Here is a 24,823-nt window from a genome sequence, read left to right as displayed (position 1 = left end):
AGATGCAGTTGCTGCTCATTTGTTGAGGATGCACTCGGCATGAAGAAAATCTCAGGTTCAGCCCTTGCCTTCTTCCTGTATCAAAGCTGAGAGAGCTGTTGTCAATATGCAGACAATACAGAAGTAGGGGAACTAAAGTGCTGACTTAAGACAAGGCAACTACATGTGGTCCAATATAACTCCTCCTCCCCCCACCCTGGCCAGTGCAATGCAACCATAGCATTTTAATTTGTTTCAGGCAAGAACCTTGCTTTTAACCATTAAACCAATGAAGCAAAAGAAGGCATTGCAGTTTCCTTTCTTTCCTGCAGCTTGCAGCCTTAGAGGAACACAGAGGAAGAGAAAGTACTAATATTTGAAAAGCCTTTGAGCACATTGGCATTGGCTCAACAGAGAGCTGGCTTCAAATGGAAGAGAATGATCTTCAAATAATAATTTAAAAGCTGCTTGCAATGCCTCCCAAATGAGAACCTCCACTAAAACATATTGCTGAAGTGGTACATCTGGCCTCGTCCATTAGCTAAAGGGGTTTATGGCTCTGGGTAGCATAACAAGCTTTTGAACGCAGCTGAGGCAGGTTGAAATGAAAGTGCATGGGACCTAAGGATGGTGATTTGAAATACTTCCCCGGTGAGCACTGTAGATGAAATAGCCAGAGTGGACCAAAGAGAGAGAAAATGGGAGAAAGAAAGAAAAGGCCTGACTCTGTCTGCGAAACCATCTGGTTGGATTATTTTTCCAATATAATTGCCAACTTTTGGTTTCACTGCAAAGGTGGTGGAATTGGACGGATGCTGTTCAGCATATCTACTGATTCCTCCACTTTCTGAATTGTACCTTGTGGCTGCCACCTGGAAGGCTAAAGGAGGAAGAATTGACATGGGCTAATCAAAGAATATGAAGTGGGGGAAGGGTCAATACACATGCTTAAAATAATCATGCTTACTTTTAGTTTTAGCTTAGAGTAAAGGAAATCCAATGACTGACTTCTAGCTAGCCTGTGTTAGCACAATCTACACATTTAGGGCAAAATTATAAACAGAAGCCCAGTGACATACATCTCTTTGAGGTCTATGAGATGCTGTGGGAGGAAAAGCATTTCTACCTGTGTAAGAGTGGTCCTGAAAGCAAGAATCTAACCTGAGCAACGAATAGTGAAACAGGTTTTGTAGCCCTACAGAAAGGAGATTTGTAGGAAATATGTGAGGAAATACAGGATAGGCATAGGCAAAGCCTAGCACCTCCCTCACTATATCCCATTGGGACAAGATTGAGCAAGTAAGCGCTCTCTATGTGCAGCCATGGGAACAAAGGAAGAAGGAAGTGACCTGAGATTAACAGTCTTGCAGACAAAGAACAACAGAGTGACAAACAAGGAGAGGACACGGAATAGATCTTTAACGCTCTATCTCACCCCACTGAGGTCAGTAGGTTACAAGATGCTGAAGCCTCCGTGCCACTGAAGTCATACTGTACTTGCAACAGATGTACTTTCACATAAGAGGCTGTAGGACTCTGGTTTTCAAGAAACCTGCTTCAGTCTCAGTAAAGCCTTTCTTTGTCCAAATATTTTCTCAGGGTATGCTAGAAGTTCTGTTGTATTGAAGAGAAATGTTAGGAATTCTTAATAACAGGGACAAAGCTACATGGTTCATACAGTTCTATTCCTCTTCTCTCTCTCTCTCTCTCTCTCTCTCTCTCTCTCTCTCTCTCTCTCTCTCTCTCCCCTTTCTTTTTTTTTTAAAGGGGAAAACTTTTGATAATGTTGGAGCTGAAGTTTGTTCTAGAAATTGGCAACCTAGGAGAGGACTTGTCCAATTTTTTCCCTTGTGGAGTTTTTCTCCTGTAAATCACCTCCTTGACCTTGAAAAGAAAAGAAAAGAAAAGAAAAGAAAAGAAAGAAAGAAAGAAAGAAAGAAAGAAAGAAAGAAAGAAAGAAAGAAAGAAAGAAAAAGAAAAACATTGGCAAATATACTCTGTGTGTGTGTGTGTGGCTAACTGTATTTGTCTCCCTAGATTGGGCAGGTGTGGCTAAATAGGGGTGATTTTCAGAGTCAAGTAGGGATATACAAAATGTTCCAATCTTGCAGCTTCCAAATTTAAAACAAAATACTTGTGCTTTGCAGGTTTTGTTTTGAGCCTGAAACAGCACACACCCATTCAGCTCCAACAGTGAAATAAAACAGGCTGTTTAGAGCAGCATCTTCTTGAAAGCTTTTACCATACAGAGTGCTATAACTGGCATTTTGTTTTCTAAGTTGAGACTGTTCCCCCCAATCTTGCACAATGCTTTCAATCTAGCCCACACAGCCATTGACCAGGCCTAGAGTTTTGTAATGAAGGTGAGAAACTAAGGCATAAATTGAGAGCTGTCCCACCGAATCATTTAGCCTTTAAAGTTCACCAAAGTTTGTAAGAACTTTGATCTGAGCTTGTAATCTAGGCTTAAATGGAAATTCACTTCTGTCCTCCTCAGCTGCATAGTGGTTTGAAATCCCTCCAGATCCTGAAATCAGAAACGCCATCACTGATATTAAATGAATCTTTTATTATGTTTCCTTTTTTTTTTTTTTCATTTAACCTCGGCTGAGAATCAACGAACAGAAAATAAAAGCATTTATTCAGTTGACATACAAGGAGCTGGACAAAAAATGCTATACAGCAAGATATGCATGGACAAATCTTTCAATGTCATAAAATGAAACATTGGAATATGTTACTGTATTTCATTGGAGGCATGATTGCCCATCAAGAAGCATTCCCTCCTCCTGTTTTCAGTAGCATCAATATGAAAGCGGGGGCCCTTTTGTTCTGAAAATGGGCAGCAAGGTTTCTGCTGACTTTGTAGCTTAGCACCATAGAAGTTTCTGTTGCATGGAGCTGCCCTTGAAAAGCATTTGGAAACTTCCTCTGGGCCAGATCATAGCAGCCCCTGCAGTATTGGTGCAGCATAATATGCCCACATTCAGCCCTGCATTAACCATTAAGCAAAATGAGCATTTGCTCAGGGGAAGGGGGGCACCATAGAGTTATTTCCCTTACCTGTCATGCCCTTAACTCTTTCACTGTCACACTCAGTTTTAGTTTTCAGCACTTAGTGAGTCTTAATGTCTTGTCAGTTAAGCTATGGAAGAGCCAAGGGGCATCATTGTTGGACTGTCCTTGGGCATCAGTTGGCCTTAATCCAGCCCTGTCCATAGACCACTGCTACCTGAGCTGTGTTGGCCCCCATTTTCTCTCAGGATCCAAGTCAAGGTGCTGGTTGTCACCTTTAAAGTCCTGTCTGGCATTAGGCCAAGTTACTTTTGAGACCTCCTTTTCACAATGATTTCTGCCCATCACACTAGTTCTAACTGAGTGGGCATGCTTCAGGTCCACTCAGTGAGGCAATGTCATCTGATGTGTCCTAGGAGGTGTGCCATCTCTGTCATGGCACCTCCTCTGTGAAACAGCCTCTCTCCAGAAATGTAGACAACCCCAACCTTACTGGCCTTTTGGAAGGCTGTGAAGTCCTAGATGTTCCCTCAGGGACTGAGGCCAGGCTGTGACTTTCTGGAGTTCTGGCATGGATGTATGGCATGGGTGTCCTCTGAGATGTTTAATGCCTCAACCTATTTTTTGGAGTTTTTGGTCTGTTCACCACTCACAGTCTTGCTTGATAGGTGGGCAACCTTATCAATATCTTTAATAAATAAATAAATTAAATAAATGCATACATACATACATACATACATACATACATACATGTTTTTCATACGGTGGAGAGAAAGGAAGGCAAAACATCCTCTAAAAGCTGTGAATGAATGCAGCTGAATTGCTATTTGCATGTATTATATTTAGGGAAGAGTCACTAAATATCTAAGTCTAATTGACTCTTTTGCAAGTCAGTTCAGACTGGATTTTGCCTTGACAGTCATCAGTGCTGCATGGCTGAATGGCTTATTGAGTCTGGAGAAAGTAAGTCACTGACATTCTGGGTAGAGATTACATTTTTCAAGTACCGAGGAAAGAGCTTAAAAAAATCTATCAAGCGATGCCTGGTAGGAAAAGGGTTTATATCCATGACAGTAGAAATAGCCACTGTCGTGCTCATTTTATCTCAAGGGGAGGGATAAAATCATCATCATTATCATCATCATCATCATCATCATCATCATCATCTGGACACAGAAGCACACAAATATGGGTATTTACCCTTAGCCAGAATGGGTCACAGTTGTTAATTGAATATTGCAACCTAGCAAATCAAATTAAAATATCCTTGCAAAAGTTGAGACAGAGCATTGCAGGCTCTGTCATTTGCATGGCAAGGAATATGGGAGACAGAAGAAAGAAGCTGGTGGGAAAATGTGGAGCTGCCTTGCTTAGATTTAATGAACAGTGGGGATGGTTGCATTTCAGACAAGCCACCAGCAGAGGCAAACTTTGGTTATTGCTTCTGAGGCAGAGCAGGCCTGTAGGAAGTCAGGTTCCAAATCATTTAGCGGATAGAAATAGAGAATTCACATGCCCCATAGGGAAGCTTAGTAGCAAATGAAGCACTGAGAGAATTGTACAGCATGCCTTTGGATATCCCTCCTGCTCTACCTCAGAGGACTCTGTGAGACTTGCTGGTAGCACCAACCATGTAGTGATAATCAGTCAGTGGCCCAGAGTTCTCATTTTAATATTCCACAGCAGCTCCAACACATTGTCATCCATTCTCTCCTGGCTTCTGTTTAACATCTCCATGAAACTCCTGGGGGAGGTCATCTAGCCACATGCAGTAAAGGGTGCTGATGATAGCTCAATTATACATCTCTGCCTCTGGCCATCTAAGTCATGCTGTCAAAGTGTTGTCCCAGAGTCTGAAGGCTATTGGGACCTGGATGGGGAAGAACGGGATTTGGCTCAATTCTGGCAAGACTGTGGCTGTGGATTTTGTCCCATATATCCTCATCCCAGATCTGGAAATCTTCCATCTTTGGCTCAGGAGTGGGAGTAATCTGCAAATGCTTTTGGGCTTGCGGTTCCTGTTCTATGAGCATAGGGCAGCTGTGGCCAGGATGTCTTTGTACAACCCCATCTGATACACCACTTGTGCCCATTCTTGGTTCAAGATCAGGAGGCCATGCCCACAGTCACACCCATCTTAGTCACCTCTCAGTTGGATAATTGCAATGCACTCTACATGAGGCCATCCTTGAAGACCATCTGGAAGCTGCAACTGCCCCAAAATGCAGAGGTACTGTATGGGTAGTTGTGGATGTTATGTCCATGTAACACTTCTACTTTATGAGTTGTATTAACTTCCAGAAGGCATCAGGTGAAATTCAAGTTGCTGGGTATAAACTATAAAGCCCTGTGTGGCACAGGGCTGGGTTATGTGTGGGACCACCTGCCTCTGGTTCTCTCTGTCTGTCCCACATGCTCCAACAGAGTGGGAGATCCAGGCTTAAATATACCTTCAGCCATAAAAGCTCACTCAATGACTTGGGCCAGTCACCATCTTAGACCAACCTACCCCATAGGGCTATTATTGTGGGAAAAGATAAAGGATGGTGTGCTATATTGCCACCTTGAACTCCTGGAGGAAAGACAGAATAGGACTTTGGAGGAAGGAACCCCACTGGATAAGCCTCAAAGTACTTTAATGTTTTGGTAGTCATATTTCTAACATTGGCAGCTCAACTAAAAATCTTCTTCCCTTCTTCCATGAAGACACCCTGAGCGGGGATGGTTGAGGACCTCAGTCTTTGTGAATTCCTATGCAAAATAATCCTCCTTGGCATTCTATAGTGCCTGAAACTTTGCACCAATTACAAACTAATACCCTTGCTATGGGATGATAGGCTGACCTTTCCATTAGAGAGATGGTTAATATGTTTTCCTAGCATTAATATATAATGTGGCTGAGAAGATGATGCCTCCACTGAGCTGGAGGAGGCTCATTCCATTTCCTCTAGTGCTGCTCTTTGATTGTCCATATAGCCCATGAAGCCATGATTGGCAATATGGTGACCTTAGGAGCCAGAGAATCTCCATCTCCAGAAATGGTAGGCAACACCTGTCAAAGAGAAAACTGAACTAGTTCTTTAAATGTTTAAATCTTGAAAGGCCAACATCTCATGAGAGAAATTTAGGGACCTGAGTAGTGAGGAGAAGATGGGGCTTCTGTTACTTTGAAATAACTCTGCAACTGCTCAGATGGGTGGCCTATTGTATTTCATTCCTGAGGTAGAAGCAGCTCTTCACAAAAAGTAACATGAAACCCAAGAGGGTTGGAGAGAGAGAGACTAACCTTGTTTCACAATTGATACTCAGTTTGGTAGGCTTTTTTTCTAGCATATATGCCCCAATATGTGGAATTCTGCCTTCTTTGCAACAGCTTAATTCCCTAAGCTTAGAGATCTTGCTGAAGATGATACACATCAGAGAGCCCTTTATCTTTCCATGATATACATCTTTGATATGTATTATTAAGGCATATGACAAGCCTAACTGCAGTGAAGTCATGCATATAAAACACATGTTATCAGTCACTGAAAAGTGGGCCTGAGGGTATTTAAGGCTGAGTGGGTGGGTAGCTTCTTTGTAAAAGTAATGTGACATCTCCTTTAATCTCAACAGTGAATGCCAGTAAATGTTTTCCCACAGCTAATGAAGTATTTCCTCCCTCCACTCTCCCCTCCCCCCCAGAAAGAGCTTTTGACACATCACTTGTTTGTCAGGATTAAGCTGCATTTCTTCTAAGTCATTAGAAAGACTGCATGTGGAAACAGGATGGATTTCACCCTCTCCCCTTGCTTGCCTCTCTTTCATTGGTCTAGGAATCTGTGCTGAATCTTTTCTCTTTCTCTTTCTACTCCCCTACCCTCCCAGCAATATTGATTGATTCAACTAGCAAATCAACTTTGTTGCTGGGTAGAATTTGGAGGAGGAGGAGGAGGAGGAGGAGGAGGAGGAGGAGGAGGAGGAGGAGAAGAAGAGGAAGAAGAAGAAGAAGAAGAAGAAGAAGAAGAAGAAGAAGAAGAAGAAGAAGAAGAAGAAGAAGAAGAAGAAGAAGAAGAAGAAGAAGAAGAAGAAGAAGAAGAAGAAGAAGAGGCGGCAGGAACACCAATATCCTCCAAAATGTATGAAATTCTGCAAGGTATTTCTAATCCAGGCTATTCCTTCCATTTTGCTAGCATTTATCTAATTATCATTAGACCAGATATTTGCCGTATTCCTATATATCATCAGTCACAGATAACTCTAATTTGAATCCAGTGAAATAGAATCTAACTACAGTATGTACATGAGTGGTGAGAGAACTACTCTTTGTGGCCATTAGTCTATGAGGGGCAAAAAATTGGGAAGAGCCTGGTTACACCTTTTCCAACTAATACAGTTTATGAAAAGGCATAAGCTTTTGTGAGCTGTAGCTCACTTCATCAGATCCCTAGATGGCTAGACTGATGCTCTTTGGAAGCATGTTCTTTGACCCATACTAAAGGATCACACTTCAAATGTGGCACAGGGCCTGACTATTTGAGGACCACTTGTCTCCAATTATTTCTACCCATCCAGTGACGTCAGGCAAAGTAGATGTGTTCCAAGTCCCATCAATTAAACAGTATCACCTTGTGTGATCCAGAAAGCATGCCTCCTCTGTTATGGCACTTCCTTTCTGCAATGCCCTCTAGAATGCCAACCCCCTAAAGGTTTGTACAGCTCCCTAATCTAGTGACATTCAGAAAATTATTTAAAACTTGTTGTTCTCCCACTCTCATTGATGGATGGATGGATGGATGGATGGATGGATGGATGGATGGATGGATGGATGGATATCCTTCAAGTCAATTTTTGACTTCTGGCAACTGCCTGGACTAGTCCCTGCAGTTTTCCTGGTAAGGTTTTTTGGAAGTGGTTTGCCTTTGCCTGCTTCCCAGGATGAGAAAGAGGGACTGGCCCAAGGTCACTCAGCTGGCTTTGTACCTCAGTCAGGACTAGAACTCACAGTCTCCTGATTTCTAGCCTGGTGCCTTAATCACTACACCAAACTGGCCCTGTGTGTGTCTGTGTGTGTGTGTACACACAGACATATTCCCAAGGAAATCTGCTTAGGAAAGAGGTCCTACAGAGAAATCCTAAGGAACAGTAGTTAGGTAAGACTAATGCCATCAATGAATTTCATTATGGAGATGTGTGTACAGAAGTGTGATTTTAAATATTTGCAAGTGGCTAAAGTTTTAGTGACCTTTGTGCTTTTGAAAAGAAAAAAGAAAAAAAGCTGTATCTAACCCTTAAGAAGCAATCTCAGCAGTGTAATAAAATGAGCTACTGCCCTTGAAGGAATATAAGCAATGGTATCTCAGCTGTCAGTTTTGTTGTATTGCTCCTGCAATCTGTTAAGCTTAATTTCCAGCAATGAACAAGTGTCATGTATTTGTTTATTTGCTGACTACACATTTCACTGCATGGCAAAATGGGAAGAAAAAAATGTTTTAGAAAGGTAGACTACAGTTAAAGCTATTCATAAATGTAGCTATGAATATGAGATACACAGGATAGACATTCATCATCTCATTCTATATCTACCAAATTGTAAGGGCTTCCTTCATTACTCCAAACATTGATCAGAAAAGCTGTCTATGTACCTACATTTCTTGAATACACAAAGCAGAAGATAACTTGACAGCCAGGTTTGGTGGAAACCCCAAATCTTGATGCAGCTTCTCTTTGTAGCTACCTATTCAGAACAAGAGATGGGCAGCAAAAAAAATGGGCAAAGCTCTTGAGGCTTGAGTGAAAGAAGAACCTAGGACCTCCACTGGACAACTGGAATTGAGTGACTTGTTTTCCTTTATTAAACTTGTTATTGTTACATGATTAAATGACAATCCATATATTTTTTACCAAGCCATATGGTTTTAATTAGCAGCCTAACAGCTACAACTACAATCTAAATGTACAAAAGGAGGAGGAGGAGGAAAATGGTTTGGAAATGTACCTGTTTTTTTAGACTGGGAAGAGTAGTTGTCCACTTAATTAATTGAATTTACATCCTAGCCACTCCAAAGGAACCTTGGCACACAACTGAATATAGTCAATTGCTGCCTCTCTGATGGGTTCTCAGGGTGACACTTTGGCATTCAGGACAATGGTTGTAGTCAGGGTTGCCATATTTTGCAATACTAGCGTGGTTGCTGAACTGGGAGAAATTATTACAAAAACATTCACAATATTTCAAGACCTGAACACTTATTCCTGGCTTTTTCCATGGAAAAACAGAGAAGTCTTGATAGAACACTGATATGTACAACCGTCTTCCACATAATTTTATTCAATACTTAAAGCCCCTTCTACAACATTTCACAACTGAGTCAATCCCCTTGTGAGTTTAAAGGAAGATAGTTAGAACTGTTTTCATTTCTCTATTATTTTGTGTTTGGCAAGCTTTGAACACGAGATCATGTAATCTGAAGAATAAATAGCTACTTCCAACTAATGTTTTCTTTCACATATACACATAAACATGTGCAGATTCACGCCCACCCACCCACTCTCTCCCATACATATACAATTACATATAAGGAGAAAGGAATCATCTATATCTGGGCATGGGCCCATGCTAAATTAATTATAGAAACTTTCATGAGCTTCCTTTGGTTAACTAAAGGGGTTCATACTAGAGCTAACAAATCTATGCTGCACAGATCCAGGCAACTATTAGATAGCAGCAAAGAAATCCAGAAAAATAGCTCTTTGCCCTCATCTAGTGGTTACCCAGGTTTTTACAGTCCAGCTATGGTACTCAGTTACGTGTCATTGACATCAATGGATTAAACATGCCCAAATAGTCAATGTTACATTGTTAAATATTTCAACAGCCAATTGCTTTAAATATTTCCCATTACAATCTTGACACTGTCCTTTTACTGACATCCTTTCCCAAAATCTGATCCAAGGTTCTGTTTATATCCAGACTTTTTTTTTTTTTTTTAAAGTAGAGAAGGGATTATTTTAAAAGGAAGTGGTATCATTCAGGTACTAACAGAATAATTTCTTCCAAATCAAAATGGAGTCTCAAAAGTTAAAAAAAAAAAAAAAGCTTTACCATTGCAGATGTAGTGAGCACTTTTGAAATGATTTGAGCTCTGGCGAGTGTTCCTCAATCTCCATCTCTCCCCATCTTCCCTTTGCTTATGACTTCTGATTCTTATCTGTGAAAAAGGAATGGAATAATTGCTTTCAACTTGGAGACCATTTTCTTTTTTCTTTTTAACAATACTGTGGAAAATACTGCTCACAAAAGTACAGGTGAGGTGCCAATGCTGAGAGTTTTCCTTGAGGGCTGGGTGTTTCAATGATTTGCAGGCAAGAAAACACTATTCCCATTTTACCAGCTTCTCCTCAAGAGCATTCCCCAGGAACCACTCATTATGTTTCAGAACATTAATATCATCAAGAAAAGCTCACCTGTGGAAGCAATAATTCTTCAGCATCATTAAGCACCTCTTTGAGATGATGTACAAGATATACAAAAAGTAGAGATTGCATCCCATCTTTGAATCCTTAAGGGGGAAAACTAGAAATGAATTCAGGAACCAAGGGTTTACTAGATGGTTCATTTAATCCATAAAAATAAATGAATTCCAGCTTGGCAAAAAAGCAGCTCTGATGAAACTTCCCCAACCTGTCCTGAAATAAACCTGTCAGTAGCACTTAATTGTTCTTATTTCATCCTCCCAGTTATATTTTATCTGAATGAGATAAATCCTTCAGAGAATGGTGGTATTTCTTTGGAAAAGTATCTGGCCATGAGATCCATACTCAGCAGTAGAGTGCAAGTATCTGATCTCCAACTACAAACAAAACAGGACCTCTGAGCAATTTAAAACAATCTGTTTTCCTGATTTTTGTGCTTGAGCAGCAGGTTAGTTCTGCCATAGCAAAAGCTGAAGGAACTGATTTAATGTCATACCAATGGAGTTGGGGGAACAGCGGAGCTAAGAAGTGGTGTTGTGAATGGTACCACAATTTTTTTTAAAATATTGTCCCTATTGCAATGTGGGGCAAGAGGGCCTGGGGTCCCCTGCTGGCAGCAACATGTCTTAGCAAAAGGAACATAAAAGGTTGCATTGGGACCTCACACTGAGCAAAGTGACCATGTGGTCTGGTTCTGGCTAACTCTGCTGAGTGAACCCATGGTAGTCAATAAAGCACAGTTAAGCAAAGGACAGCATAGCATAATGTGTGACAATAATCAGATCTGTTCACCTTCACTTATAAGGGAAGAGGAAGAGGACGGAGAGAAAAAAGGGGGGGTTGGATGGGGGTTGCAATCTAAGATTTTAATCCTGAAAAAAAACTTTAATTATATTTGCTTAAGATATAGTTTGCTTCTCTAGCACTCTCCCATAAAGCATCATTTAGATCTTCCCTGTCTCTCTGTCTCCTTTCCGTCAGATTTCTCTGAACTCAACTTTGATACAGCAGCCAGCTTTTTAGCTTCTCCTGCATCTTCACTGACACAGGGAAGTAAAATGGTCTCTCCTGCCATTATTTTTGGAGGCCCTGACTCTCTCAGACACCCTGTCAGGGAATGACAGTTCAAGCTCAGCACTTAAAATGCTGATTTGCAAGAGTTTTGGAAATAGCTCCTTTTAATAGCACCTCTTGACACATTCTTCTGCAAATACAGTAACACTATGTCATGTACAGTAAAAACACAATGGCTGCATCCCCAGATTAAGGTGCTATCATTCACGTGTTACACATGTATTGGACACACTGTAGAGCTAGCTCTGCTGAACCTGCCACATGAATCATTTCCTTTAAATATGAGCAATGGAGGTTTGCCTGTCTAATCCATAAAAAAGGAGCTTGAGATTTCAATTTAATCAGACTAAAGCTGCCAGGTAAAAAAAGGAGGTGTGTGTGTGTGTGGTGGGGGGAGAATGCAGTATCTATTGCTGTAATCAAGTCACTCTGTATCACACATGTTCAGTGGGGTTTACTCCCAGATAAGGGGCAGCATAGACAAATAGGCTTTGGATGACAACCCTTTCAAAGGCAAACAGTATATGCTACAATATAGTTTTGATTTAAAGGTGTCATAACAGAGTTCTAAACTTACACAATCATTTCTATGGGGGTTGAAGGCTTAGTCTATTGCAACAGAACATTGCTTTCATGGTAGCTTAACAATGAACTTACTATGGCCTGACTATAAGAAACTAATATTATACTATAGAAGATGATGCACATATATTATACACACACGGATACCCCCCCCCCCACAAACATATTATCTTTTCTAATATAATTAAGTTATATATATATATATCTCTTTGAGTCAGTCCTGACTCCTGGTAACTGCCTGGACTAGTCCCTGCAGTATTCTTGACAAGGTTTTTTGGAAGTGGTTTGCCACTGCCTCCTTCCTAGGGCTGAGAGAGAGAGAGAACAACTGGCCCAAGGTCACCCCGCCGGCTTCGCGCCTAAGGCAGGACTAGAACTCACGGTCTCCCAGTTCTAGCTTCTGTGCCTTTAACTGCTACTCCATACTGGCTCTCCATAATAAATTAGTTAATCATTAAGATGCCAGAAGACTCTTGGTTGTTTTAGCATAAAGTTGTTTCTCTGGCAGAAATCAATCATTGCAATTTATCACAACTAAAATAGACGTTCAGGTTCAAATCTATGGAAATGTACATAGTAATTATTTGTTAAGAAACTGAAACCAAGTCCCAAGAGCTGATCAAACTAAGAGAGCAGAAATGGTATAAATCTCAGAGGTCAGTTTTAGAGTTGGGACAGAATCACACAAATTGGGCTTGTGGTTGGAACTATTAGCAATGATAACTTCATAAATTTTTAAGGAACGACTCATGGAACACAAGGAAAACATTGAAAGGCAGTGTCCCTGCATACTGGCCAGGAATCCCAAAAAAGTTGACATTTGGGGACCCAGATAGATTTGTTCTTTCATTAAGAACTAATAACCTTCTGTAGTTCTTGACACTCAGGTGACATTGCATTTAAATTCCTAGGATTCCTAAGCCTCCTTTTGTGGTCCAGAGATCACTCTGTCAAATTCAGTGACAAATCTCCAACATGTCAATTTTCAGGGACGACCAGAAGAAATAGACTCCATCAGTCTGTTGTTGTTGTTCAGTTGTTAAGTCGTGTCCAACTCTTTGAGGCCCACATGAACCATATCGCGCCAGGCCTTCCTCTCCTTCACTGCCTCCCTGAGTTTGTTCAGTTTCATGCTCATTGCTTTAGTGATGCTATCTGACCATCTCATCCTCTGCCATCCCCTTCCCCTTTTGCCTTCAATCAATGCCATCAGTCTGCTTTACTACAAATAATACACTTTTAAACACCTTGTCACCTGCAAACCCAACCACATACACAAAATAATTTGCTTGATACCACACTACCATTACCCCACCCCCATAGTTCTCAGCTGCTAAGATTTTACTTAACCTGGCCCTGTTCTATCATATCCAAACTTACACATTCCATCTCTTACCCAGGAAAATATTCTTTTCTTTGCCCTCACTGTTATTCCAGAGATCAAGGGAGTTCATGTCTTGGCTGGAGGCAAGAGGAAAAAGGTTTTCTGAATTCTCTTTAAAATCTGCTCACTGAAACATCAAACTCAAAGGGTCTCACAGTGTTTGACTATGAAGTTGGGGTGACAGTGGGAGTATCTATAGGTAATCACCTGTAGATTATTAATTTATAGAACACTGTTTTGTTCTTTTGGGGAATAGAAGCTGTGTATATTATAGTGTGAACATACTAGATGCTTTCACATGATTGCACACATTTCAGTAAGCCAAACAGCATAACAATTATAAATGCAGTTACATCACCACTGATATGTCTGGAAAGTACCATAAATGCAACTTAAAAGTAGTTACGTATTTGTACCCTTAAGCATCCCTATTTGGGTTTCACTTGGGGACACTTCAATGCTCTGTGAAAGTGCTCTTAAAACATTTCTACATGACAATCATTGTCAGTCTGGTTTATCAAATTCACAGAGAGGCTTATATTGAGACAGACAGCAATTCCACCAACAAAGCCTTCATCTTGCATGTAGAAAAGAAGATAAATAGCTTCTCATTAACCTAAACTGATCTGCTTTTGTCATTCAACTTTCTCCCATCAGGGAGTGCCTATCATCTGCCATATTTGCATGTTCACCTTGGGATCATTTTGCATACTTCAGCAGTGAGCTAAATTCCAGAAAGACATTTCCCAAAGGAGGACTGAATGGCAGAAGCAATATAATAAATGGGATTACATGGACATGGCACACATTAATGGGAATAACACAGCATCAAGATGGAGTATGTATCTACTTTGACTGGGAGGATTTTAGAGATGTATCTCCGTACATGATTGTTATTTATCCTGAACCTTTTGGTCTCCAAAGATAGATAGTGTATTATTTTAAAAAATTATTTTAATAGACTTCTGTAAAGTATTATTCCAAAATTAATTTATGGAGCACTATTATATGAAAGTATGTTTATGAAGATCCTCAGTCATCCAGGTGGAATTGTCTGGAGGTTGAAAAGAAAAAAAAAAAGAAAAGAAAAAAGAAAAGAAAAGAAAAGATGTCCAGTTGCCATGACTCAACCTCCAGACTATTATATGAAAGCACTATAAGAACTACCCCCCACCCAGAAACCCCAACCCTGAAATTACCACCAAACAGATTATTTGTCATGAATTTTGAAAAGCTAGGGAAGCAGATAAGTTTAGATATTTTCTCAAGAGCCACTTTATTATCTAAAGAAAAAGGCATTCCACCTTGCTGAAACAAATACAGTACAAAGAACATTTTGTTCTTAGTAGATTTCACTTCTATATAATGCAGAGAAAGAAATTTGAATTTTTGACAGTTCTCAGAGTATGTGGGGAGCAGGCATCCTATGGGAAGAGTTTTGTGTGTGTGTGTGTGTGTGTGTATATATACACATACACACTCATAGAGCCATACAGATACACTTACACACACAGATGTGAATACATGAGGCATATTTCATTAAACAACATGCAAATCTGAAGCAATGTTTTGGAAAAGTAACTTCTATATTTGATTTCTAATAATTATTTTAATCAGTAGATTGGGTACACATTTAGCTATCTCTCTAGAAAACCCATATAAATATAGGAGGCTAAATTTAGTTATGCTTAGAGAAAATCAATGGAAATCATTGAGACTGAATCTGACAATGAACATTTTAAATCCTGTATATTTTGGGGGGCTACTCTAAGCCTACCTAAATCCGAATCCACACTGATGAATTTCAAAAAGGAAGGGGAAGGGAAGGGAAGGGAAGGGAAGGGAAGGGAAGGGAAGGGAAGGGAAGGGAAGGGAAGGGAAGGGAAGGGAAGGGAAGGGAAGGGAGAACAGTTTTCGGAATCCTCCTAGCTCAAAAGTTCTGGTTTCCCTTTGTAGAAATGAGACTTTTATTTTTCAGTCTATATATGGAAAGGCAAGAATACAGTTGCATGAAGATAAAATATTCCTGCAGTTGTACTCACATGACATGCTTACCCATGCTTAGCTCAATTAAATTGACCACCAGGAGGCAAACACATGACCATTTTCTTCCTTTATTGGGACTCTCCAGATAAGAATGTTATTCTATGTGGTTCAAATCCTCTACCACAAACTGAACTCAAGGACAATTCCAGTTTAGATGAGTAGTGCCTCAGCTTTACTAGCTATCCCGGTTCTGGCCCTCAGTGGCTGGAGGAAGGGATATCTAGAAGTAGTATCAGAATGCTACATACAGCCCACCATCCGTTCCTCTCAGAGCAGAGTTACAGTTGTTACATAATGGGGCCTCCTGGTGTTCCTGTGATAACTGCAAATATCACATAGGATATAAACTGTATAAAACAGAGAGAAATCCCAAGGAGGGTGGGGTGAAAGCCATAGAAAACCCTGAACATGGGGCATGACATAATGTAACATCAAATAGACTGTACATACCATATGTATGTATGGTATGTATGGACTGACAAAGCATATGGTTTATTCAACTAACCCAGTGTTCTGGATTGACAACACATTCTGAATCATAAACTCACAACATTGGCTGAGTTCACACAAGATGCAGGGCTAGAATGTTGAGTGTATCAAGTGAACTTAGCCATAACGGACATTGAATGAGAGTGGTAGGAATGGGAGGTAATCATTTAGATACACTTCTTTTATATAATTAAGTTCAGAACATTTGCTTTGAACTATCAAGCAAGCACTAGAAAGTAATAGCATTTTTTTTTCAATTCAGCCTTATTTATTAGGCAGAGTAAATATGAAGACATCTCCAGGGACATTTGGAGATTATGATAATTCTAGTGCTTTAATAATGCAAACAGTCTATGAAGGTCAATTACTTCAACAATGATCAGAACCTTTTTTTTTCCCTTAGAAAATATTTCTAGCCTTTCTGAGACATAGCAGTTCCCCCTCTTGTACTTGAGTCTTCTCTTCAAAACACTCCTGTGTATTTTTGATTTGCTGGATGTCAAAAAATTATTAGAACACTGACATGTGTACTACTTTGCACTCAGGGCTCTGCACCAAAACTGTCAATGAAATACTTTGACCTTTTCTGGAAACCAAACATTTGCAGAATCTGTTTATGAGAAAGGACCTTTGAGTGATAATAGGCCCCAAGGATTTACACTTCCCAAGTTTTGTTCCTTCAGATAAATGAACCCTTCTTCTGCTCAGGTCAACAAGACATGTGCTTCCATAGTAAAGAAAGCAGACCCTCCTAATATTGGCTGGAGACATGAAATTTCAAAGAGTCCAAAATACAGGAATTGTTTCCTGTCATGATGTGCAAAGCCTATTATTCTGGAAGTGGAACATTCTGGAGAATTTCAAAATGACTTGTTTTGCTTCTGGAACACCCAAAGCTGGCAATTCTGGGGGTGGTCAGGTTGCTTTCCGGAGTGAATTGTTCAAATGGGAAGTGGTGTATTGTGTCCTGTGTGTGGATCAGCCTTGAGACAGACCTGATGATCCAGATTGGGGTGGTCCAGAGGAATGAAACTTTGCTAAATTCTTTAAAACCTTTTGCAATTACCTGGCTTCCTGTATTTTCCTTTCTTTTCCTTTGACAAATTTTTAAATTAAATCAAACAGGGAGCCAAGGTTAAAAGCTCTTGAGAAATTACATTGTTATTGTATATGGACAGGCATCATTTGTACTATCCAGAACTCTGCTCTCCCTAAGCATTCCCATTTCTGGAATGTTCTGATGTAAGTGTTGGATCAAAATACTATTAAAGCCTGCCAGTTAAGTATCTAAAGTTGCCTCTGACTCAAGCTTGACTTGCAGTGGTACACAAATACACGTTAACACTTATTAACAATACTAAACCATGTTGTTATTGCCTTCTTCCACACTTTTTGTTGTTTTGCTTAACTCCCAATCAGCCAGCAACTTTCTGCTTATCTGTTATTACATCTTGATACTAACCAGGTCTAACCCTGCTTAAATTCCAGACCTAGAAAAGGTGAATTACATGCTGCTACTTGCTGGGATTGCAATTGAACAGAAAATACTTTTTAGAAGTACATATTTTTTTTAAAAAAAATAGATTAATAGAATGGGTTTAAAAGTGAACATTTGTAGGAGTGAAACAATTGACTTGAGATCGGAGCCAAGGCCATCCTCAGATATTTCCTTATTTTTCACATGCACTTTCCCAACTGGATCAACTCTAGGTACAGAGATGGCTTTGAGCAGGGGTGGCAACATTTTGTGATTGGAAGCTGTAGTCATTTTTTTCCACTAAGAACTGCAGTGGATGGTTGGTGGATGGGCTGGTGTTGCTATGATGACATTGGAGCAGCCATTGTCCATGCTTCTTTTACTTCATTTTGCAACACAAATCAGTGGAGAATGTAACCATCATTGCTAGGTGATTTGGCATCAAATATTTCCAGCACAATTACGAAGGGCTTCAGGGTAGGGTGTGAAATAGGCAGTTAGGTCTACATCCAGTCTAGGACTTGCCCATCCCCACCTTAAGCCACAAGATTTGGATAGATACTTCATGCCTGCTAAATCACCAAGTTCCCTGAGTGGACTTGGGAAAGTTATGTTCTTGTTGACTAGCCACAGAGGTGCCTTAAGCTTCTTGGACATTCAAATCATGAATGATGTTGTCATAGTTAATCCACTCATGTGGACAGTGAAATCACATGTTCCTTGTTCTTAGAATAGGCATGCCTGCTTATGGATATGGAACAACCAGACTACGTTCAACATTTGAGACTGGGGACTCTGCATACATAATAAAAAAGTAGGCTTACCTGTGGTATTTTCCAACATTTTTAGGCCTTGAGGATGACAATAATTAAATGGGCATTATTGAGAAGCTAAATGATGAAGGAAGCAAGAAATGTTTTATGGATTTTGCATCTCAGAAGAACATAGCTATATAATATTTCAAGTTCTTCATTGATTTGCTACATCCTCTGAGTGTGTGTGTTTGCTTTTCATTTCCTTAATTGTTAGCATTTATAGAAGGATATACTGGGCTAATTTCATAATATATTCTTTTGGCTCACCACCTAACTATTGGACTGGATGAAATATGCAGCTACAGATGTTTTATTAGTATAGATATTACTGATTTATCTGCAATCTTTTCTATATCCTGAATCACTTTGTTTAAGGCAAATAATAATAATATGAATTATATAAAGTGATAGTCCTTTCCAATGATACCCCTTCATGTAAAAGAATATTTAAAACAAATCTTGCAGTCTAGGAGATTCATTCCTTCATTTCTTTTAAACTCAGGCACTTTTGTCACAGACATATATTAGATTTAGTGCTACCACTTCCATTAGGATAGATGTGTAACAGCAGTTGCCCATATAGATCTTTTCATGAAGTTCAGGGATTTTGCTTGCTTATCTGGATTTTTGCTATTGATTTATGCCTACCTTTAAGACAGTGTTCCATAACAGATGTCATCCTGTGCTAGCGTTTTCCATATGGTTTGATGGAACTAGTCATAGAAATAATGTGCTATGTTTCAATGGCAGAAGGCTGTCAAGTTAAAGATTTACTGAACAGGTTAGCAATCAGCATTTTCATCTTTACTAACACTGTATATTAAGGGAGAGTTTTGTGAAAAGGAAAAAAAAATGACTATGAGATGCAAGTGAAGAGCACAGGAACCAGAGTTCAAGGTAAAGTGCCAGTGGATCATTAAAGAGTTCATGCCTTAAGCTACAGTATAACATTCAGTGGTTGCCACAGGCTGGATCAGTCAATGATCAGCTTTCATGGAACCCATTTCAGCAAACATGCTTAATGCAAATCTTTTGAAAAGGGCAGATTGTGTGATGCTCAGAACTCTATTCAAATCCACAATTGTTCACAAAAAAGTGTTCTGACTAAGAGTTCTTAGAGGATCATTTTTAGGAGAACATGGAAGATAGCAGGTGGCCAGGTGTCTGTTCCAATATCTCAAAGTGTTGGTTTATACCCTAACCACATTCATTCCTCTTTCTGCACTGTCCACTTCCCTTTGGATCAGCAATTGCTTTGGGAAAAGATAATACAGCTCTTGGGATGAAGGGAAATGTGATGGATTTGTGCTAGCAACCCCAGTTGACTAGTTATCTAAAATATGCACTCTGGTAGAACATGTTTTATAGGTTGATATAATCAGAAATTGACTCTTCCAGAGCAGAAGTGAATCCACAGAAGCCATGCTGGCCTACCCTCATTTCCCCTCTCACCCTACTTCAATAAGGAACCCCTCTTTATATAATCACCTTCTCGTGTTTTAGATATAGGGAAAGGGGATGGTGAGCATTGTCCCATAAGTACATCAGGTACTGAAATTAGTTTGGTACTATTTTAGCAACGTGTTTTCTTTTTTTCTCAGGATCACTTTCTTTCTTTCTTTCTTTCTTTCTTTCTTTCTTTCTTTCTTTCTTTCTTTCTTTCTTTCTTTCTTTCTTTCTTTCTTTCTGGATGTTATGGACTCCTCTGACTCAGGAAGAATAAGAGGTTGAAGGGCCTGATCCAAGAGGTTTTCAGCCTCAGAAACTGGTAAACAATCAACTAACAGGGGCTGACTCAGCAAAGAACCCGTATCTGGGCTATTTAAGAGCAGCTCCAGCTGCTTGCCTCCTTGTTGAGAACCACATGCCAACTTCAGGTCTTGCTTCCTGAACCTTGTCTCTTTGACCCAGACCAGCTGACTAACCTCCTTGGTGACTGGACTTCTGGACCATTGTAAACGATGGTTGCATCTATGAGCCCACACTCAATTTTGACTCTGAACTGAACTCTCTAACTACCCAACTCTCAGGCAAGACCTCACTCTCCTGTATATATTTTGGGGTGCGCGTGTGTTTGCACAGCTGGCTCTCTGTCTGCCTTTGTGTGTAACTACTTGCTACTCACCAGTAAACTGTTGCAAATCAAGTCAGCCTGTCTGTGTGCAGCCTGAAACAGGACACTGGATTAATTTAATGGGAATCACATAATGAATGAGATGATGACATAGCTTGATGCCATCCACCAGATTTGCCTATGATGAGGTTACTAAAATCATATAGATTTAGAACTATCTTCCAAGTGGACTGATTAGATGATTTACCCAAACTAATTAAAGACTGAGCACTGAGGAAGATATTATTTATGGGGCAATCTGAGCAAATGAAGTCAACTGAAAGATATCACAGTGCAATTCTTTTTCTTTTTAAAATGCTTCAGTGGCACCTTTGGCATTGTTAAGCTCCTCCTCAAAATGAGTTGTTTTAGCTCACCTCATAGACTTTTAATTTAACATTTTTGGGGCTAAAGCAAAACAGCATATTCCATTCCCTCCATCTCTATCTATCTATCTATCTATCTATCTATCTATCTATCTATCTATCTATCTATCTATCTATCTATCTATCATCTATAGTGGGCTTAGTTATAAATACGCACAAATAATATTATTTCATATGCCTGTTTAGTTTCAACAAGCCTGGGATTCATATGACAACACTGAGTAATTTTAATGAAAGGAATAAGCTCACAATGATTTATACAACTAGTTAGGGAAAAATGGGCACAAATCATGCTTGGTTAGGGTATTTCATCCCCTCTGGGCATTGTATTAATAGCAAGCATAATTTTCAAGTCACAGAAAACAATCAGGAGGCAAAAGATGTTCAGTGCAATCAGCAGCAGCATGGTGATATATCTCTTTAACCATTGCTATAATGCTGCTTACCGTAAGCAGGGACAGTTAGTTTAACATTACTGGAAACAGACTTAAGCATATTTCTCACCTTATGGATTATGCTGCTTCTATTCAGAAAGAGTAAGCGGGGGGGGGGGAATCCAAGTTACTTATGCATGTTAAGAGGGGTTTTTTTGAGGGGGAGGGGTCTTCAAGTCAGCCTGGATTCCTGGAGAGTGCCTGGACAAGTCCCTGCAGCTTTCTTGGCAAGAGTTCAGAAATGACTTGCCATTGCCTCCTTCCAGGGGCTGAGAGAAAGTGACTGCCCCAAGGTGGCTTCATGCCTAATGCTGGACTAGAACTTACAGTCTCCTGGTTTCTAGCCTGATGCCTTATCCACTACACCAAACTTGTTCTCATATTAAGAGTTAGCTAAATTATATTTCACCAACTCACTAATTCACTCTCAAAATTCACGTGGATAAATGTATTTCTAAGTCAGTTCCTGTATACATTTTGATGCTTATAATATTTGTTCCAACACTATCATATCATGCTTTTATTTCTGAGATGTGTTTTATTGCCTGATTCTTTTTTTTTCTTTTTCTTTTTCTTTTTATCTCTCTGATTTATCTTCTTTCAGGCCAAGGTCCATAACATAAATGCTAACTGGAATTGACTGGTGGATATGCCTCCATTTGTCTTGTTTCTTCTTTGCACAGAGGAAAAGCCTCTTCACCTCATTTGAAGGTTCAAATTACACCATATATTATCTATAAATTTTTGGATTGAATCCCAAGCAGAATAGTAACTCTTTCAGCCAAAATGTAGTCAAGATGCCCTTCAGAACTTCCAGGTCAACAAGAGATAGTCAGAAGTGAAAGGGGTGTCCTAGAGTAGGCCCTAATTCATCTCAGGAATGGAATCGTCCTTAACTTGCACAGGGCGTGGCTATTAATATTTGAGTTGCTTGACTTGACTTCCATTTTCAAAATTACATGGTCCATTCAGAATTAAGAGATTATGTCAGCCAGCCAGGGCTGAGTATGGTTATAGCCTTCCATTTACATTGTAGGAACCCTCCTCCTCCTCCTCCTCCTCCTCCTCCTCCTCCTCCTCCTCCTCCTCCTCCCCCCCTCCCCCCTTATTTATGACTTCTCACCAATTAAAGTGTTAATATACATAGTATATGGAAAATGTGAACCAGCAGCAACATGTACCAGGAATACTTTGTAACACTCTGGTACAACTTAATGCACAAAGACCTGGTCTGATAAAATACCTAGATAGAAGTTTCACTCATGTAACTCTTGGGTCAGCAACCTACTCTATGTTTTTTTAAAAGTCCACTTCTGAAGTATTCAAAGAGCTGAAAAAGGGATATTGGGCATTTTGATATTAAAGAAATGGATTTACTTTGTAAAAGAAACCTTTGTCTTCTGTTGACTAAATGCCCACCTAGGAAAGGCTGGGCAGCTGTTGAATGTCTCAAAGAGTTAACTCCATTCAGAATCTTTCACTCATCTTAACCTGTCTCTCACAAAATCCAAATGCTTTGATGTTTATTTTCAATCAAGCCAAAACCAAGGAAATCCAGAATTCAGACTAGTTCAAACAATGGCCTTAACAAACCATTTTTGTTTTATTTGTTATCTATGTTTGATTCCAGAATAATATTAATTTGAAATATCTATCTCAAGATTTATTATCCATACCAAAGATAAATGGATCACAAGCTACTTTGGAGTGGCTTTGCAAAATAAGGTAAACATTTCTTAAATAAATGAGCAAAATAATGCTGATCTTTAATAAATTGCCCTTTTTTTTCCAATTAATGCCATCTTTCTTATATTTCTTCTAGATTTGTGTCCCTATGTCATTTTTAATCAAATGATCACATCATGTATTCTTGAGTATACACAAGTTTATGCCAGGTTTCCTATCCTTATACCTTCCAGATATGCCAATGATTGTTTTGGTGAAGAATGATTGGAGCTATGATCCAACACATCTAAGCAGCACCAATCTGAAAAGGCTGGTTTATGCCATAATACGTTGCCCTTAAAATATTTCAGAACTTTTGTTGCCTCCATTTATGTTCAAGTCCCATACATCTGCTGAGACGTTTATCTAATTAAGCGTGATTAGGCACTAAGCATGGTTATAAGATCAGAATATAGGGCTGGAAATGAGGGCTAAGACCAATATAGGGAATGTGCATTTAAAAAGCAGGAATGGAGACTCACATAGAAGAAACCTCAACTGTGGAAATATTGTGTGTCATACATATGGCAAGAGGTCCCTCGGGTCCTGATTTTTCCATTTTCCTCCTACAGAAAAATTATATAGCAAATGCCTCACAAATGCATATAAATCCAGTACTGTATCTCACTGGCATTAGTAAAAACAGCTGCCGTTCAGTCTACAAATACACAGGAAGTAGCATACTGATTTTATTCCCATGTGCAACCGGTATCTAATCTGCATGTTGTTCTTGTTCAGCAGTGTCGGGGTGTGCAGGAAGGGGTGGGGAGTCAAAATCTGCAAGATGATGGGTACAGCACTGTAATCCCGGCCTTTCCCCTTTTGCGTGTGCATAGATGCATACGTACACACAAGGGGTAGGTCTTCAGTCATGATGTTGCACCTGCCAACTTGCAGATTTTAACCTCCCTTGTGGATGCCCCATCTTGTTGGAGCCAGCATCATGTCTTTGCAGCTATGAGCTCTTTGGACTATTAGGGTCAATGGCAATACCCGTGTCTATTTCTCACCTGGCTGAACCAAAAGAAAAGAAGTCCAGTTGCCATGACTCAACCTCCAGATAATTCCACCTGGATGACTGAGAATCTTCATCAACATACACTTGGCTGGTTGTTACTTAAATGAACCTCTGTGCTCAATATATAAAACAGAAGACTCTCCCTCTCTCTTTCTTGGGCTTCCCTTTCTTCAAGAAGTAGCTTGAACAGAAGCGAGGTTTTCCTCTCCTGTTTGTTTCTTAATTAATTTTTTACTTTAAGTGCAATGATTATCTGGTAGCTCTGACTGACCACTGAGTTAAGCCCCTACTTTGGGGTCAGGACAATAATATTAGGAGCCTGCTGCTACTTAATTACTCAGTATTCTTTTACCACCCTGCATATGCTCAGGGGCACAAGCAGGGGCTCCTCCTTGTCCCAGAGGATGGGAGTCTCAATGCTGTCTCACCCAGTTCTCCAGCACCTGAACTGCGAGGAGTTTGCTCTGCCACCGTCTAGAGTCCAGGGCTATGTTTTCTTTCTGCTGGCACTTCTGGCAGATTCCTTGTTGGGGGTCAGCTGCCTCAGGCATCTTCCTGGTTTTTCTCCCTGGCCTTGGATCTTCTGGCTTCTGTCTCTCCAAGCTGTTGCTCACCTGTTCCACATCCATTCACCTCTCACTCTAACAGCATCTCTTGTCAAACCTATGAGAAACACACACACACACACACACACCTGTGCTGGCTTCTTTTATACTTCTTTCTTTTGAACCCTACATACCAGCCTGGGGGTGCTTCGAAGAGTTTTAAACTTTTTTTTTTTCTTTCTTTTCAGGTGCTGACATGCCTAAGCTAAGCAGCTGACATTCAGGC

The 24,823-nt window shown here is 40.0% G+C and overlaps 1 pseudogene; it reads right to left on the bottom strand.

Moving 5' to 3' along the window:
• Positions 1–24,621, bottom strand: part of LOC148216538 (uncharacterized) — a 155,543-nt pseudogene extending 130,922 nt beyond the window's left edge.
• Positions 24,622–24,823: the final 202 nt, after the last annotated feature.

This window comes from Python bivittatus, unplaced genomic scaffold (assembly GCF_059951505.1).
Source record: "Python bivittatus isolate LINGU-HERP-01145 unplaced genomic scaffold, Pbiv_v1 ctg000200_np1212, whole genome shotgun sequence".
NCBI lineage: Eukaryota > Metazoa > Chordata > Lepidosauria > Squamata > Pythonidae > Python > Python bivittatus.
The sequence above is the reverse complement of the archived record's forward strand: the minus strand, read 5'-3'. Positions and strand labels throughout refer to the sequence as shown.